The following is a 16,967-nucleotide window of genomic DNA, read 5'->3' on the forward strand; positions in this document are numbered from 1 at the left end:
CTCAGTTAACCAGCACATGTACCAACATTGCTTTAATGGCAAATGTATATGCAAGTTAATTATTGCTTCACCAAAAAAAAAAAAAAACTTATATATATATATATATATATATATATATATATATATATATATATATATATATATATATATATATATATATATATATATAACCAATAAAATGTTCATTAAGAAGAACATTTCAGATGGCATATATATATACACACACACACACACACACATTATATATATATTGTAAAGTTTACTTATTGTAAGCTTACCTCAGTACAGCGTTACCCTTGAATTAAAATAAAAAAAATAAATAACCTTCTACTAAGCACAAATATCCACCTTTCAGTTAAGGTCTACCTTAATTATAAACTTGAATTTGTCTGACCAACAGACAAAACCACTGCTAGAGAAAACACTCAATTTGTGCAATTGCAGTTTGAACCAAAACCTCATAGTTACTGAGATTTATGTAACCGCTAGCTAGCCCGCCTTCCTTTAGTATTTACTGGCAGTAGTAATCAAGTAATCAATCAAAAATATACATTTATAATGTGCAAAATGTCTCAAACCACAGTCTATGTAGTCACACTTTAATGGATGTACTATTCGTGCAAATAAAAGGCAACTTTTTCATATATATATATATATATATATATATATATATATATATATATATATATATATATATATATATATATATATATATAATATTATTCTTAAAATTTACAAATGTTTTTGCATACCATATATATACAGTACAGACCAAAAGTTTGGACGCACCTTCTCATTCAAAGAGTTTTCTTTATTTTCATGACCATAAAAAATTGTAGATTCACACTGAAGGCATCAAAACTATGAATGAACACATGTGGGATTATATATGGAATTATATAGATAACAAAACAGTGTGAAACAACTGAAAATATGTCATATTGTAGGTTCTTCAAAGTAGCCACCTTGTGCTTTGATTACTGCTTTGCACACTCTTGGCTTTCTCTTGATGAGCTTCAACAGGTCGTCACCTGAAATGGTCTTCAACAGTCTTGAAGGAGTTCCCCGAGAGATGCTTAGCACTTGTTGGCCCTTTTGCCTTCTGTCTGCGGTCCAGCTCACCCCTAAACCATCTCGACTGGGTTCAGGTCTGGTGACTGTGGAGGCCAGGTCATCTAGCGCAGCAACCCATCACTCTCCTTCTTGGTCAAATAGCCCTTGATGACTTCATATATATATATATATATATATATATATATATATATATATATATATATATATATATATGTGTGTGTGTGTGTGTGTGTGTGTGTGTGTGTGTGTGTGTGTGTGTGTGTGTGTGTGTGTGTGTGTGTGAGTGTGTGTGTGTGCTCTTGTTTTTGTGACATATCAGGACACAACTCTGTATAATGACACGGGTATGACACAGGTATTAAATGGAGAGGGTGACTTATGAGGACATAACCCATGATGTCCCTATTTTTCAAAACGCTTATAAATCATACAGAATTAGTTTTTTTTTTAGAAAGTAAAATGCACAAAGTTTCCTGTGAGGTTTAGGGTTTAGGGTTGGTGTAGGGACATAGAATATACAGTTTCTACAGTATAAAAACCATTACGCCCATGGGATGTCCCCACTTTTCACAAAAACAAACGTGTGTGTGTGATTTTTGTCTACTGATGCTCTGGCTTTATTCAAGATACTTTGTGGTTTCATTTTAATGAAAATTCGGTAAATGTCAGTTTTGTAGAAGTCTCTGTGCAAGAACTTCTCCAAACGGAGGACAAAGTTAGGCTTAATTCAACAGAATATTTGAGCTATTATACAGTTTAAATAACTGATAAGACACACCTGTGGCCAGATAAACTCATGTAAACAATGCTGCGGTCACCGGTGGACTGTCACCTATCAGCACGTGACTTCAATTAAACCGTGGCCTGGAAGTCGACGGCGTGACCGCTAAATAGATGAGACTTAGTGTGTCTGTGGGCCGTTCAGTCATGTGGAAAACCACCATCCGCCGAGCATGGAGCTCATTAAGATGTTGTGTTCAAGACAAGGAGCTCCTTGAGAGTGGAACATATGGTTTATATTGACGATTTGGGTTCTGATGTAAACTCCCATAGTCGTGTGCTGGCATGCTTTCTTCACTGGCACACCCTGCCTTCCTCCCATCGCTGTGGTATGATATTGCATGCCAGCTAATATTTTGCAGGTTCTTCCCATAAGGCTCGATCCTCAATGGAGGGTCTTTGATCTCCGAGGGGGAGAAAAAATTGAAAGTATCACATGAACAGTCTATGCCTATGTTTATAATAAAGGGGGGTGTTCTGTTGATGTACAGTAATTCCCAGCGAATGCTGACCTTGAGGTGGGTGGCCGAAGGAAGCACTTGCTCAAGGACTTTCTCCCACGGTTTGGGTCTAGAAACTCACTCAGTGCTGTTTTGCATTATTCATCTAACACTTATTCATGGATATCAGTCACTCGCTGAAGATCACAATATTTACGAGCTGCAAAAGTGAGTGCAAGAACTTACTGAAAAATGTCTGATTTTGATTTGCTGTGATGAAAAACACACCGCGGGTGAGGCACCGCTATGACAGAATCTGAAAATGGTCTGATCCTGGAAGAAAGGAGGGGGAAAGAAGTACAGAATGTGATCTATGAATGTTTTTACAGTTGCCATACATTTATTCAGTGGTTGAAATGTGAGACTTAACGACTATTATATGTTTTGGCTGTAAAGCATTAATATAGCTATAGAAAATATATAAAAAAAGAACTGGAAATATCTAGAATTTTAGAACAGAAATGTAATTTAAATTAATAATAATTATAATAATAATACACAATTATGTTATTTGTTTATTAAAATAGCAATAATAATAACAATAACAACAAATTATAATTTATATACAAATTAAATAATAAGAATTAAATATAAAATGATTCAATAAAAATGGTTCAAGTTCATCTAATAATAATACAAAACAAAAAATAATAATAATATGTCTAAAATATCACTTAATGTCACTTAAGCAGCTTTAACATTTTATTTTATGACCACATGAGAAGTTGGAACATTTGTAATATGTCAAACCAAACTAATATGTTAATGTAAAGGGATAAGAATGCTATACAGCTATAGAAAGCAGAGCATTTTTACTTGAAAATATCAGGGAATTTTATGATTACGTAAATGAATACGCTGGCCTTGACTGGCATTTGTAATAGGTCGAGCCGAACTAATGTTAACTAATATGTTTAGTGATCGCTAAAGTTAACTATGATTCAAAGTAATTCACTTCGTTTTAGTGGTACTGCAGCTAGTGAGTCAAGCCTCATTATCTAGCAACACTGCCCTCTACCGGTGGATGTCTCATTCCTGTCTCGACCAAGAGTAATAAATAACTCACTTTCCAGTTGTGTAGGGCTTGTGATCAAATACGCTGCTTTAGATTTCGTCAGATAGTACTGATGCCCTTTCTTGATGAACCTTAAATAAAATATGCATGTGATCGTCATTAATCTAATCACCAGGACCTAGTTATTCATTATTTTATCATCTTTGGAGTAGATCCCCTTAGTTCTATTCAACAATAAATACATAAATTATAAAGATGTTCTACTAATATGATTATATTGGATAATGCTGATCCTAATGATGTTTGCCGATTTGATTTGGGGGTTTTAACAGAACAGAATAAACGCATGATTCATTTTGTGGCATAATGAGATAAAAGCTTTGATTCACATCTATTTAGACGCAAAATAAAAGCTTGTATGCCTAATGCCATTAAAAAGACCAAAGTTTGTCGTAAACATTGTGCAGTAATCATCCATTAATTACAAAGTGAAGTAAACCCCCACATTTGAAGACTCTGGCATCAAAGTTCCCCTTTAGTTTTCTTTGTCACACAAACACACATAATATAATCAGTCAATTCTCTTTTCATGTGTGCTTCTGACTGAACACCCCCACCCCCACACACACACCAACACAACTTGCCTCCGTCTTAATGGCCATTTAAAGTCCCTCCAGCTGTTTATTGATGGGTAAATTAATCCCTCTTAGCCGGCTACGCTGTGGGGTGTAGATCTTGCTGCAAAGGACGTGCTTTGACGCAACACAGACTAAAAGGAGAGCACACTGGCAGGAAGCCTGTGAGCCTCAGGGCGATGGGAAGCATCCTACACTGATGTCTGCTCAGGCCTATGCCAGTTAAGAGGACACAAACATCATGCTCAGTTTGCTATCGAACTGACAAAGTAAACAATTAAGGGAGCATCTATTCGTAGAGGGTAATAATGACTCCAAAACACGGTTCGTAAAAAACAAAGTCTGAATAAATGAGATGGGGGAGCTATACAAAAATATACATTTTCATGATTGTGCTCCATGATACACATTTTGATTTCATTTCATTCAGTATAGTATATGGAATGATTAGCCTACTTTTTAACGTCTCTTTGAAGGTGTCTACTAAATAGTTTAATTAAAGACTAATTAATGTCTGTCAACATGCATATCTCTGCAAACCCTGTTCGTGCAGACATGATATACAGTGAATTATTTAAATGACATGTTTTCAGAAGTGTTTTATGTAAATTAATTCAGTACATCACATATTGTATTGTTTTAGATGTGTTAATATAGCCTATCATTAAGGCCAAAGTACAGCCTATCATTGCACTCGGACTGAGGGCTAAGATTGGACGAGCATGAACACGCCTTCCACAGATTATATAAATAAATAGAAATACATTGAGATGAGACTTTCAGCCAGCATAACAAATATATTTAAACGAAATCACCTACCCTGTCTATAAATGTGTCTCACAGAGGAAGATTTTAGCAGTGTGTCATCTGAAGGTTTGGATTAAAAAATTGTTTGTTTGCACGTGGCTCGTGCTCTGGTCTCCACTGAGGTAAAAAGTTGGTGGAACTTTACACTGGACGTTATTGATTTTCGCTAGGGATACATGTAATATTTAGGAGGTTTGCGAGGAAAAAAAGGGAACTGACTGATTAGCAACTCATTCGTAGCAGCATCCATATGCACACTGACTGTGGACATTGTGAGTCACACTGTTTGTGAATGTAGCGAAAGAAGTCACGTGTAACGATGAGCTCCGATGTATGGTGCTGAAAAGAAAGATGATGGTAATTAATACTCTGTCCACATTTTACCAGCTGTACAGTAGGTGGCAGTGTTACGGCACTAGCTAGCAGCTTCTATGACACTTGGCAAACTGAACTACTGTATGCTTTTGCGTTTGAATGCGTGGGTGTAGGATGAGAGTGAGTCGTGATGTGTTGATCATAGCACTGGTCTACAGCAAAAGCGCCAAGATTGCCTTCAGATGTTTGTTAAGTAGAAAGGTTGAGAGGGCAAAGATAGTTAGCAAAGGCATTTAAGATCTAGGCTCCAGTTCTTTATAACACAAATGTTTATTTTCTTTTATGTCAAACAATAATGTATGAGTGATATCTTAAATAACTACGACAGATTAACTAATTTGTACACAGCGCTGCTAAAACGTAGCCTAAAAAGAGACTGACTGAATGTTGTAATGAGAGTTATTGCAGTGATGTTTCATTTTTGAACAACAGGCAGTCATCGATGACAGTGAGGACTGATTTAGTTGAATAATGTGGTGCAGGGTCTATTGTGATGCACTGATGAGATATCACGACAAAGCATCCAGTCTTACTCATGACAGGCTTGAAAATGACCCTTAGTACAAAACAAGAGGCAAAAAATGATCTGCATTATTCGTCTGTTGAATCAGTATCAGTCTATTTTTTGAAACGAACACATTTTATGTTTGGAATAACAAACAACTTTGTCACAACATAACCACCTTGCCATATAAGGAACTTGATGCAATAATGATCATAATAACATTAGCATTAAAATAGCAATTATGATTTGTATATGTGTTGCAAGGTATTAGAATTAAACAAAGCTAAAAAAAAATAAATGGTTTTAGGATGTTTAAGCTCGTCTCCCGGCCTGGCCATCTACAAAAATGCCTAGAAAGACTAGATAACCAGGTTATGCTTTCTCTCTCTCTCTCTCTCTCTCTCTCTCTCTTCTTCTAGCAGGTTAGTTTAAATCAGGGCAATTACAAAATGTAGAAAATACATAAATATCAGTTTTTCCCCCATATAATGTAGCTCTGACTTATATATAAATTGCTCTGGGAATGTGTATATATATAAAACTTAATTTTATTATATTTTGTAGCTTTTAATTATTTTTATTTTGTAGACGAAATTGGCTCATTGTTTTTATTTCTGGCTGTGTTTAAGTAGAATCATTTCTGTTTAAACGCCTCTGTGGGGAAAAAACTAATTTAATTTATAGGCTATGTAGACTGTTCACAACTCTTGAAAGCTTGCTAACGGAACACAGTTGCCATGGTAACGAATGACTGAAGCGTAACATTCTCCCGCCGGGGCAGCGTTTGAGCTTGAGTGGCTGAGCGAGAGCGGGAGCTTTTCCCGCTTCTCACCTTTCCCGCTCTCGCGCTGTTATGAGGTGAATGGACTCGAAGACCTGCTAATGGTGTGAAAATAAGCAACCAAACGATCAAACGTTTGGTGTGTTTTTAGCTACAACGCGGACTAACGGCTGTCACCGCTGTTTCTGTAACTAAGGTTAGTGGTGAGTGGTCTGTGAGACTGAGAGAGACAGAGATTTCCTCACATCTGTAGAGAAAATGTTGCCTTTGTTCTTGTAATGCTTTTGAAGCAGTTTGAGGGAAAACAGGCTTCTTTAGATTGTTGTGTCTTATAAAATCTTATTTTATGAATTACTTAAAGTGCCCCATTATGCCATTTTCAATATTGTCTGATGTAGCCGTATATGTATATGTAAATGATCTGCAAAGTTTTAAAGCTGAAAGTGCATGATAAGTAAAGTTATTAGCCAGGTTTCCATCCAAATTTACAAATTTAACTTATGAGCAAAATTAGAATACAGCCCAAAACAATTGCGAACAAGCAGCATTTTCGTCCAACGAGTCAAAGAGAACAAAATAGTCACATCCTGATAAACTGGCACTATAAAGTTACATCACTAAGAAAAGTAGGAGAAGCTACTGAATAAAATACATTTCCTATATAATAAATTACTTGCACCTCAGAACAAACAAACAAAACACAATGAATGAGGTTATTGCTTTTGGAGGTGCTGGTGCTGGTGTTTGGGAATGCAGTCATTTAACAGTTCTGGGAGGCATTCATACAGAAATACTTTGATGACAAACTTTGCTCGGGCATTACAGAATGACCATATAACAACATTTCAGATGCTGTGGAACAAGATCGGTCCACAAGCATTTACCGTATGGCATATTTACCATATGGCACAAAGTGACATGTCTTTTTTGAAGCGATTGGAGTAATTTACTGGCAAAATGCATTTCTGTCTCCCATTATTCGCATTAACCGTCTTTACAAAAAGTAAAAAAAACACCTCAATTGAGCGGAAAAACGTTTTGGCGAATTAAGGCATTTTTATAAAAAAATCTGCTTTTCCATCAGTCGATTCTGATGCAGTACTCCCAAAATATAGAACTGATTCTCTACAGCCTAAACGAGTCATTAGTAATTCAAATCTCACTTCTGTAATGGCTACAAGTCGCTGGGTAACACATTTGCATAATTCCCTGCCTATGTTCTACATTGGCCGGCAGCAAACTCTAATCTTGTGAAGTTCAGTGCGGATTCACAAAGTGCTTGCTGTTGAAAGATAGATCAGTATCCTGTTTATGTGGACCTGCTGCTCCACTGAATCACAGCCTGTACGTATGATAAATAATATATGTTAATATTTTCTTAAGCGTTCAAAATGAAGAACTAGTAAAATAAGCATTTACAATTGTGTTGTATGCTGTAGACCAATCACAACAGACTGAGCCATCTGACCAATCAGAACAGAGCATGCTCATGGAGAGGAGGGGTTTAGAGAAACTGAATCTTTAAACTGCTTCAAACGAATCGTTTGATAATTGCTAAAAAAAAAAAGAGGTGATATTGAATGCATATTTTGAGAAAACAAAAGCGTTTTTTGACCTTGCATTCATGTAATCCTATTGCAGGAGACTCCCAAAACTATACTAGGAACCGTAAAAATGGCATAATGGGGGGACTTAAATGTTATTTTAAATGCATTAGGGGAGAGTGGGGCACAACGTAACACTTTTTGACTTACTCAGTTTGTGCAAATCCACATGGAGTTCAGAAATTTTTTTTAATTATTTTTTGGATAAGTTTTACACTTGTCTTGTACATGTCATTTTGTTTCATAATTACAGTGTAACATCTGAGGGACATGTTGTATCATGACCATATTACAGATTAAAATGTTGAAAAGTGTTTAAAGGGACAGTGAGTAGGAATTACTCCCATCTAGTGGTGAAATTGTATTTTGCATTCAAACTAATTTTGCTCTCCAGCGCCTCGCTTTTTCAAATGCGCATTGCATCTACGGTAGGCGATATGTACCAAAAAGCTTTGACAGGATGTATTCTAATAGCACTTCGTCGAGTTTTCCTTCAGGTGAACAGGTGTGTTATTTCAAACAAACTGCAACATGACAACTAACAAACGAATGTTACAGTATGAATTACTGACTGTGGAAAACATGAAATATTGTAATTAGTAGTTATGTCTAATTTATTCGTTATATTTTCTGAATTATATGCATTGTTAGATATAAAAAAAATATTATAATATAGACTGTAACACTGACTTACCTGTCGAGAAGAAAACTGGCCACTTCAGCGTCTCTTTTGAAATCTTTATCAAGCATTAGCTCTTTCCACCTAGAAAAAGCTTCCCCGACATTAACTCTTGTTTTCTGTAATCTACGGTCACGTTTCCTTTTACGTTCTATTTTTGACTGTTTTGGCGACTATGTTTTCTTCTCCTGTGGCGCGGCATATGTATGGTCCATAATAAGAATGCAATCCAGACTTTTAAACTTGCCGGTGCAGTTTCAAGCGCCTCTCACTGCTCTGCACCTGCGTTTCTGGCTCTGACCGAAAACGCGTTGTGGAAACGCGTTGGCTTAGTACTTTTTGTCCCTCTCTGCTATTATAGTTTTGCAAGATGGCGGAACTACATGGAAGCCTCCGTCGACCTACCCGTCCCATGTATATAAAGATAATAAATTCTTCATTTACGAGGATTAGTTTAAACATTGGCATAGGTATTTGTACACCATTGAGGGCATATTTATGAATAAAAATATTGATTTTAGATAATAAAATACCTAAAAAGTTACTTATTGTCCCTTTAAAAAACACAAAACAAACTAAAATATTTTGTATATATATAATTGCATTTTTTTAAGAACTAATTTTATTCACCTGTTTCTCATGGTTTCTCATTAAAATTCATTAAAGTAAATAGTGTAAATAACATTGCTAATGTCATGGAATGACAAAGTTTAATAATAGAGGAGCACATGTAACGCAGTGTTACAAGGTTCTTCATCTGTGCAACTGGAATTTAAAACTGGTTGGTGTCTTTTACTAGTTAAAGAACCATCTAAACTGATAACAGATTGGAGAATAAAATAACTGCAGATTTGTCTCATTATGAATACTAAAAACTGAGATTTAAACAAACAAACGTTAGCTATATATATATATAATATTATTATTTTTTTTCTCTCTTTCTCTCTATACAGTGTTGATATGGCAACTAGTAAATATCGTGAATTTTGTTATGCGAGCATTTGGAAATATTCAAACCCCACTTTACTTTTTGCCCCTCATTCCCCTTGTTATTATTTGTTATTGTTGCACTTAATAATTCCTTTTCTTGTGTTTATAATGCTTGGGCAATACTCTGTGTAAACATAGGGCCATTACATTTTTAAAATCAATTTACTGATATTGAAAACTGATACTGAGAGACTGATAGCACAAGTAAAATCAAATTAGTTTGTGCATACAGCACTGTCAGCAGAGTCCTTCAAACCTTTAAAACGATTCTGTGACAGTCACCTAAACATGTAGACGAACATTACAATGTGAATAAAAATAGTTATTAACTGTTACTAAAAAAATATGAAAGACTAGTGGAACTAGCACACTCTTTTCTTGTGTAAGCAGTGCCTATGGGACACTAGGAAGGTGAAACTTATTATTATTATTTTTTAATAGGGGAAAATTCTTTGAAACATTTAACAAAAATGGAACATGCTTTTCAATTCGATTCACAAGTTTCTTTTTTCACTGAAACTGTAACAGCACTAAAAAGTGATTCCTGAATTACTGCAAAACATAAACGCAAACAGCACAATAAGTCAAATTTCTGTGCAATAAGTCAAATTTCAAGTTTCTTTTGAGTGATTCGCAAAATTGTATGAATCATTTGTAGTAGTTTTTTTCTCCATTAATCTGACTCATTTACTCTCATTATCACGGTCATTAGACTTGTCAGAACGAAAAAGTGATGGCCTGTTGTGAATGGTTGTTTATGTGACATTAATAAATAAAAAAAACATAACATTTTCTTGTTCTTTGAGATTTTATATTATTTATTGAAATTATCCCATTTAGAATATTTTCAAACAGATTTGCATTTCCTTTTTCCCAAATGCATTTCTTCTTCAAAAGAAGAGCAATCAGAATAGTTATAAAGTCCTATTATTCAATTTTCCCAGCCCATCCTTATTTCATCGATAGCACTCAGTCAGTGGTAAAACATCATTATAATTATACAGAATAAGGAAGGATGCAGCTGTCATTTATTCTTCTATGAAATAAATTACCCTTCAATCAGTACTCAACATGAAGCAGGATATGAGGCAAAGGTTGAAAGAAAAAGAAACTTTATAAATAATTAAACAACCAAAAGGGCAGACGGGTCTTTAAAATTAAGAGCACAGCTCCATGCAGATATCAATGTTAAGGGGATTTACCGTAGGATGTAGGCACCATGCTGTAACATATGCATATTTAATGACTTTTTTCAGAAACCATCCTTGTCTTGAGTAGAAGCATTAAGCACAATAAGTCTGTCTTCTTATTATGTTCTTTCGGCCACATTAAATTGCATGGAAATGCTTTTGAATCCTACTTTTTCACTTTTATGGCTTCGCATCCCTTGTTTATGCATTTGTGAGGCTGAAATTTACATTCTGCATGATTAACATGGATCAGGTGTAGTCTTTTACATATTCATAAAGACCATGTCTGAGTGAATCAGCTGTTATCTGAATTCCTCATCACGAAACTTTGACCTTACTCTGTATTTGCATCCTTTTAGGACTAAGCAAGGTTTGATGACTCATCGCGAAACTGGCAAAGTTCTCACTTTTGTCACAAGGTAATGGTTAGGGAACGTAAATATACACACCTTCTGTGCACACTGTAGCACAATTTTGTTGCTGGCGTTAGGGACAATATTTAAAAAATAAAAGCTCATTACATACATGTGCCGCATAGGTAGAGGCCGAATTGATGATTATATTCAAAACATGACTAACTTTATTTTCATGCTAAATATGCCAATCTGTTCTCCTTGGATCTAAGAACATTTTCAACCATGGGCAAGATTAGTTTGTCCTTTTTAAACAAACCACCTTCAGAAGTAAATGACCTTTGGTGCAAGGACATCTGCTGTGGCGATCAGTTTGGGTTTGATTGAGAAAACCCTTCAGTTTTCTGAGCAGAACTGAAATAACTCTGTCAAACCTACATGTTCTCTTAGGGTGCATTTAGATTTAAATTGAAACAAACTCTGGTGTGAAACAAACGCTGGTGTGACTCTGTTAATGTGGTTCATTTGAATCAGTGTGAATGCTGTTATATGAACTTTGGTTCATATCTTAGAAACATCTTAGTTTTGTTTTGTAGCTTTAGGTTTGTGTTAAAAATAACAGTGTAAGCAGTCCCTAAGCAGGACTAAATGTACCATTTTATTTTTTGGTCTGGACCCAGTAAACCAAGAATACCAAGTTTAAACACACCTTTTAATGAATGTTAAATAACATTTAATTTATAGATAGATGTTCACTGGGTTGAACTCATTTTCTCGTGGCCTCTCTTTTTCTTTCTTCTCTTATAAAATGTTGACTTCCTTGTATCCACTTGCTTATTAAGATTTGTACCAAAGCATACGGCAGTATTATTCCATCATAGCATCTGATTGGTGACACATTGTGCTTTATTCCCTGGTGATGAGGTAAAAGCAATATTAGTCATAGTTTGTGTAACATGAAGAGCTGGCTAAAAGGCTATTTCTTTGAGGTCATGACGCACAAGTTACTGGCAACTGCTGTTGTGGTTTTGTTATCAATATTTAATTCTCAAGGTGAAGCTGGACAAGCATACTGTATATATTAAAATGAATAGCCAGCAGTGTCTCACTTAGATTAACTGCAGACAGGTTCTCATAAACAAATGGTAACTTTAGCAAGAGGTTTCAGTTTTAGCCTAACAGTGCATGAAACTGTCTCTATAATTATCTTTTTAGCAAATATTTAAACAAAACAAAAATGGTTTTATATATATATATATATATATATATATATATATATATATATATATATATATATATATATATATATTTGAATTTTAGTTTAAGTAACAACTTAATTTCAAATAACAAAAAGAAATTACTAGTTCTAGGTTAACAATAACATCGGAAAATGATCAGAAAAAAAAAGAAAGTCAAGCTATATGCCCTAAAAATATTACATTCTAAATAACCAGACTAGTCTTACTAAGCCTGTGTATTTGTCAAGTATAGAAGTGCAAATAATTAATTCCAGGTTATTTGTAACCAATCTTGCTTCCTAGACCTCAATCTGCAAATTGGAGACCTCTGCAATACTAAAAAGTCCATTCAAAATTGAAAAAGTAGTTAATTTTGCCTGTTGATTTCTATTTCTCAGTTAATAATCTAAAATGAGGTCAGACAGGGCCAATCCCATTACACATTTCATAATGAGTACCAAGCTCGTAATCTAAGCTTTTATTTTTTTACCAGTCAGAATCCAGTTTTTGAAGTGTCATTATCCTAGTAAATGGCAATAAATCTAAAATGGTTCATTTGTTCCTCGGGTACATAATGCTAGCGGGACACCTAGAAGTAAATTTTATTTCTGTGAACTCTTTAATTTCACAATGTCCTGTTTTGATAATTAAAAGCTTACCCCCTGGGTTGGAATAATGCTTGGTTGTGTGCAGTCAAGGAACAATGATCATTTTGATTGTACATTAAGGTGGTAACTGTGTTCTGATTTTAGTCTAAAGGAGATGAGAGATCAAACTTACAATGTCAATGTGCTTTTACACATTCGATTACTTGGTCCAAACCTAAATTCACACATGTAAAAAACACATATTTTTGGCTTCAAACCACTTTTTCGAATGTACTCGAATTGAATGGTGAGAAACATACTCTTTGTTGCATAACAGTCTGAGCATACAGAAAACCTGCTCACTCCATCAATCATATTACCTATTTAAGACTAGTCAGATCATTTTGTTCCCCCATTCACAATCATGCCATCATTCTTGTTCCCAAACACCTGTCAACCAGTTTAATTTACACTACTCAAAATAAAGGTTCTCTGTTGGCATATATAATTCCATAAAGAACCTTTAAGTTCCGTGGAAACTTTACATTGCACAAAAGGTTCTTTTATAGTGGTAATGTTCTCATAAAAATTAAAGAGAAAAAATGGTTCACTGAAACGTAGCGAAATGGTTCTTCTATGCCATCATCGCAAAAGGTTCTTTTTATAGTGGAAAACGGTTCTTTGGATTATTAAAGTGTTCTTTATAAATGGTTCTTTCCTCTAGCTATGTTACCATCCCCTTGCTTTTATGCACATTTTGAAGTATTGCATCAGAATATTGTGAAATATTGTGAAATGCTAAATTTTGCTTAATTCACAAAAAAGTTCTTACGCTCGCTTGAGGTGGTTTTTGACTTGTGGGAAAAAGGGTTTATGCAAATAATGGGAGATGGAAATGCATTTTGCAAATGAATTCCACCAAGCACATCAAAAAAACGTAACATGACTTTGCACTGTGGCAAAACCTGACTAACCAGGGGAACGATCTCATTCCAATGAATCTGAAATATTGTTATATCATTTGAAATGCCCGAGCAAAGTCTTTCATCATAGTATTTCTGTATAATTGCATACCAGAAATGTCTTACGACAGCAGCATCCACCTCCAAAAGCAATAACCGCATTCATTGTTTTGTCTGGTTGCTCTGATGTGCAAATACTTTCTTTTAAATGAAAATTATTATATTCAGTATAGCTTCTCCTACTTTTTTTTAGTGATTTATAGTGCCAGTTCATCAGGAAGTGATGACTCGCTGGATGGAAACGTTGCTTGTTTGCAAATGTTTTAAAGGATATTCCAAGTTAAACTCACAACTTTGGATGGAAACCTGGCTACTGAAAGGTTCTTTGGGAACCCCAATAATAATTTTTCTGTGACATCACTCCCTTCTGGAACCTCTTTAAAAGTATACTTAGAATTTCTGTCACAACACCATTTTTGTCCAGCACCATGCGTTGATTATTTCCGGCATGTAGCATTTTACTCCGCTCTTGTTTTCTCTGTCGGGCTGTTGAAATAGCCGATTAGAAAGTGGTGAGTGGTAAAGTTGCCATGGCAACTGTGAGTCATTCTGCGGCAATAGAATGTGCTCCCATTTGTGTCTTTCTTTTAACACGGCCACATCTCGGGTCTTAGTGTGCATTCTTTTGTGTTTTCCGGTGTCAGACACAAGGAAATGACTTCCATTACCTATAAACCACAGGCGCAGGGGTCAATTGCATTTAAATGAACTCACAGTAAGCGGCAGCACACAGTACTGTTTGGGCTAGACAGGCTAATATCTCAAGGCCAGTGTTATCAAGCAACTCCCCAGAATCTTTAATTGATAAAGAGCTAATGGTGTTGCTCAGTTACACCCACAGATTTACAATTGTTGTGCTGCTGTCATTGCAGTCCCGCCGTTTACAGTCTCTGATTGGGTCAATCTGTGACGTACACCTATGTGAAGAGTGCTTGTTCTGTCAGAGTGGAAGGTTCTGTGATAGCCTTGACATAATTGAGAGCCATTTACTATATTGCATAGCCATCTACAACCTTAAATTCAAAGTTGTTTCAATAAAATAAGAATTTGTTCAAAGATTGAATCAGTTTACCATTGTAATTTATTAAGGCATGGCTAACAATATTATTAGTAATCATAATAATGTATTGGATAGTGAATGATGATTGCTGTCAAATCGGTGATAAAGAATGTCATGATTTCATAGGGTTAGACTGAAGCAGTTTATTGTACATCAGTCAATCTTAAAATTCAGTGTAGAGTTTAATCCCAAATTTAGGATCGACTTAAATCTAATGTAGGTTAAAAATTTGTTTCCATTTCTATACAGATTTGGTAATTCATAAAATGAATAAAAAGATACATTTTAGTTATACCGAAGAATCTTTAGAGACTGGAATATCATTTAAGCTTATGGTTGGGTCAGTAAGCAACCACCTGGAATTCACAATGAGACGTAAATGAGACGACTAGGGAGCCAGCCATGGTTTCAGAGATGTCCAGTTCACCCAAAAGACATTTTGAAGGTGAGTATAATATATATATATATATATATATATATATATATATATATATATATATATATATATATATATATAAGTTATACAGTAGCTCTCAGTAATGGAGGAAAATTCAAAGGCTGAAAAGCTTTTCATGTGAATCATTCCTCTCTGGTTAAACATTTATGTGGTAGGGCTTTCTTTAGATTAGGACCATTCAGGTGTATTTTTTATTTTACCAACAGATGAAGAAGAAACAGAAGAATAACACAACGGGGCCATTATGGAGGTGGACGCAGACAAGAGGAACCCTATGCTCATCATCCTCAAGAGACGAGGAAGAGAAACGGAGGAGGGAGAGCGTGTGGGTGGATGTGTGGGCATGAGCTGGATCCTAATCAGCTTTCCAGGGAACTCTCGCTCTCTCTCTATCTAGGTCTCTTTCTATACCTCTTGATCACCCCCTCATCTTCTCTTTCTATTTCTCCTTTTTCATTGCAGTGACACCTGCCCATTCATGTGGGTTACACTCTCTATGACTCATTCATAAGCACTGGCTCAGTCTCTAAACAAGTTCCCACTTTCCTCTGCCTACCCCGTCCACCACCTCACATCTTGCTCCCTATGCAACCATTACCATTCATCATAGTGAATGTAAAAGAGGGTTGGGGATAACATGGCAGGAAGCATTGGCATCCTCTGACTAGGGGGAAAGGTACCAACGATCAGGAAGGTTTGAAATTTGCAGACTTATCTGAATGTCCATCCGCGGTTTATCTGATTCCAAGTGTGCTCAAACGAAGATGATACTCTTCATGTGACGTCAGAACAAACACAGAAAGGAAGAGATAAGATAAAGGTTGCTTTCTTTACTCAGTTCAGTTTCATTTAGTTTTTAGTCTTGTCTTAAACAGAAACATAATATACACAATAAATATATGAATGTATTTAGACCCAGTTTGTAGGGGGGGTGGGGAGTAGCTCTGATAATTTGGTCTTGGTGGTATGAGAAATATTTGTTGAGAGAGAGAGACACACACACATATGTGCACATATACATATTGGAGAAACAAATGAGATATGGAAGACAGCTCCGTTGTAATTTTCCTTTCCTATGGAACCCGGATCGTTTTTTGGCACAGATTCCGATGCTTCTGAAGTCTGGTATGTCAAAAAGTCCAGGAACCAGATTTGAACATTTTTAGCACGGCTTAATTAGAGAGGAGAGCCTGAGTGACCTTCTGATAAAAGTGTGTCTTATCTAGTATGAGTCAACGGTGTCTCCCACGCACTTTATCCCTCGCAGAAGGGAATGGGCCGATTGAAATGTTGATGCTGTGCTCTTGCAAAGTAC

The sequence above is a fragment of the Carassius auratus genome, chromosome 22, assembly GCF_003368295.1.
Source record: "Carassius auratus strain Wakin chromosome 22, ASM336829v1, whole genome shotgun sequence".
NCBI classification, from domain to species: domain Eukaryota; kingdom Metazoa; phylum Chordata; class Actinopteri; order Cypriniformes; family Cyprinidae; genus Carassius; species Carassius auratus.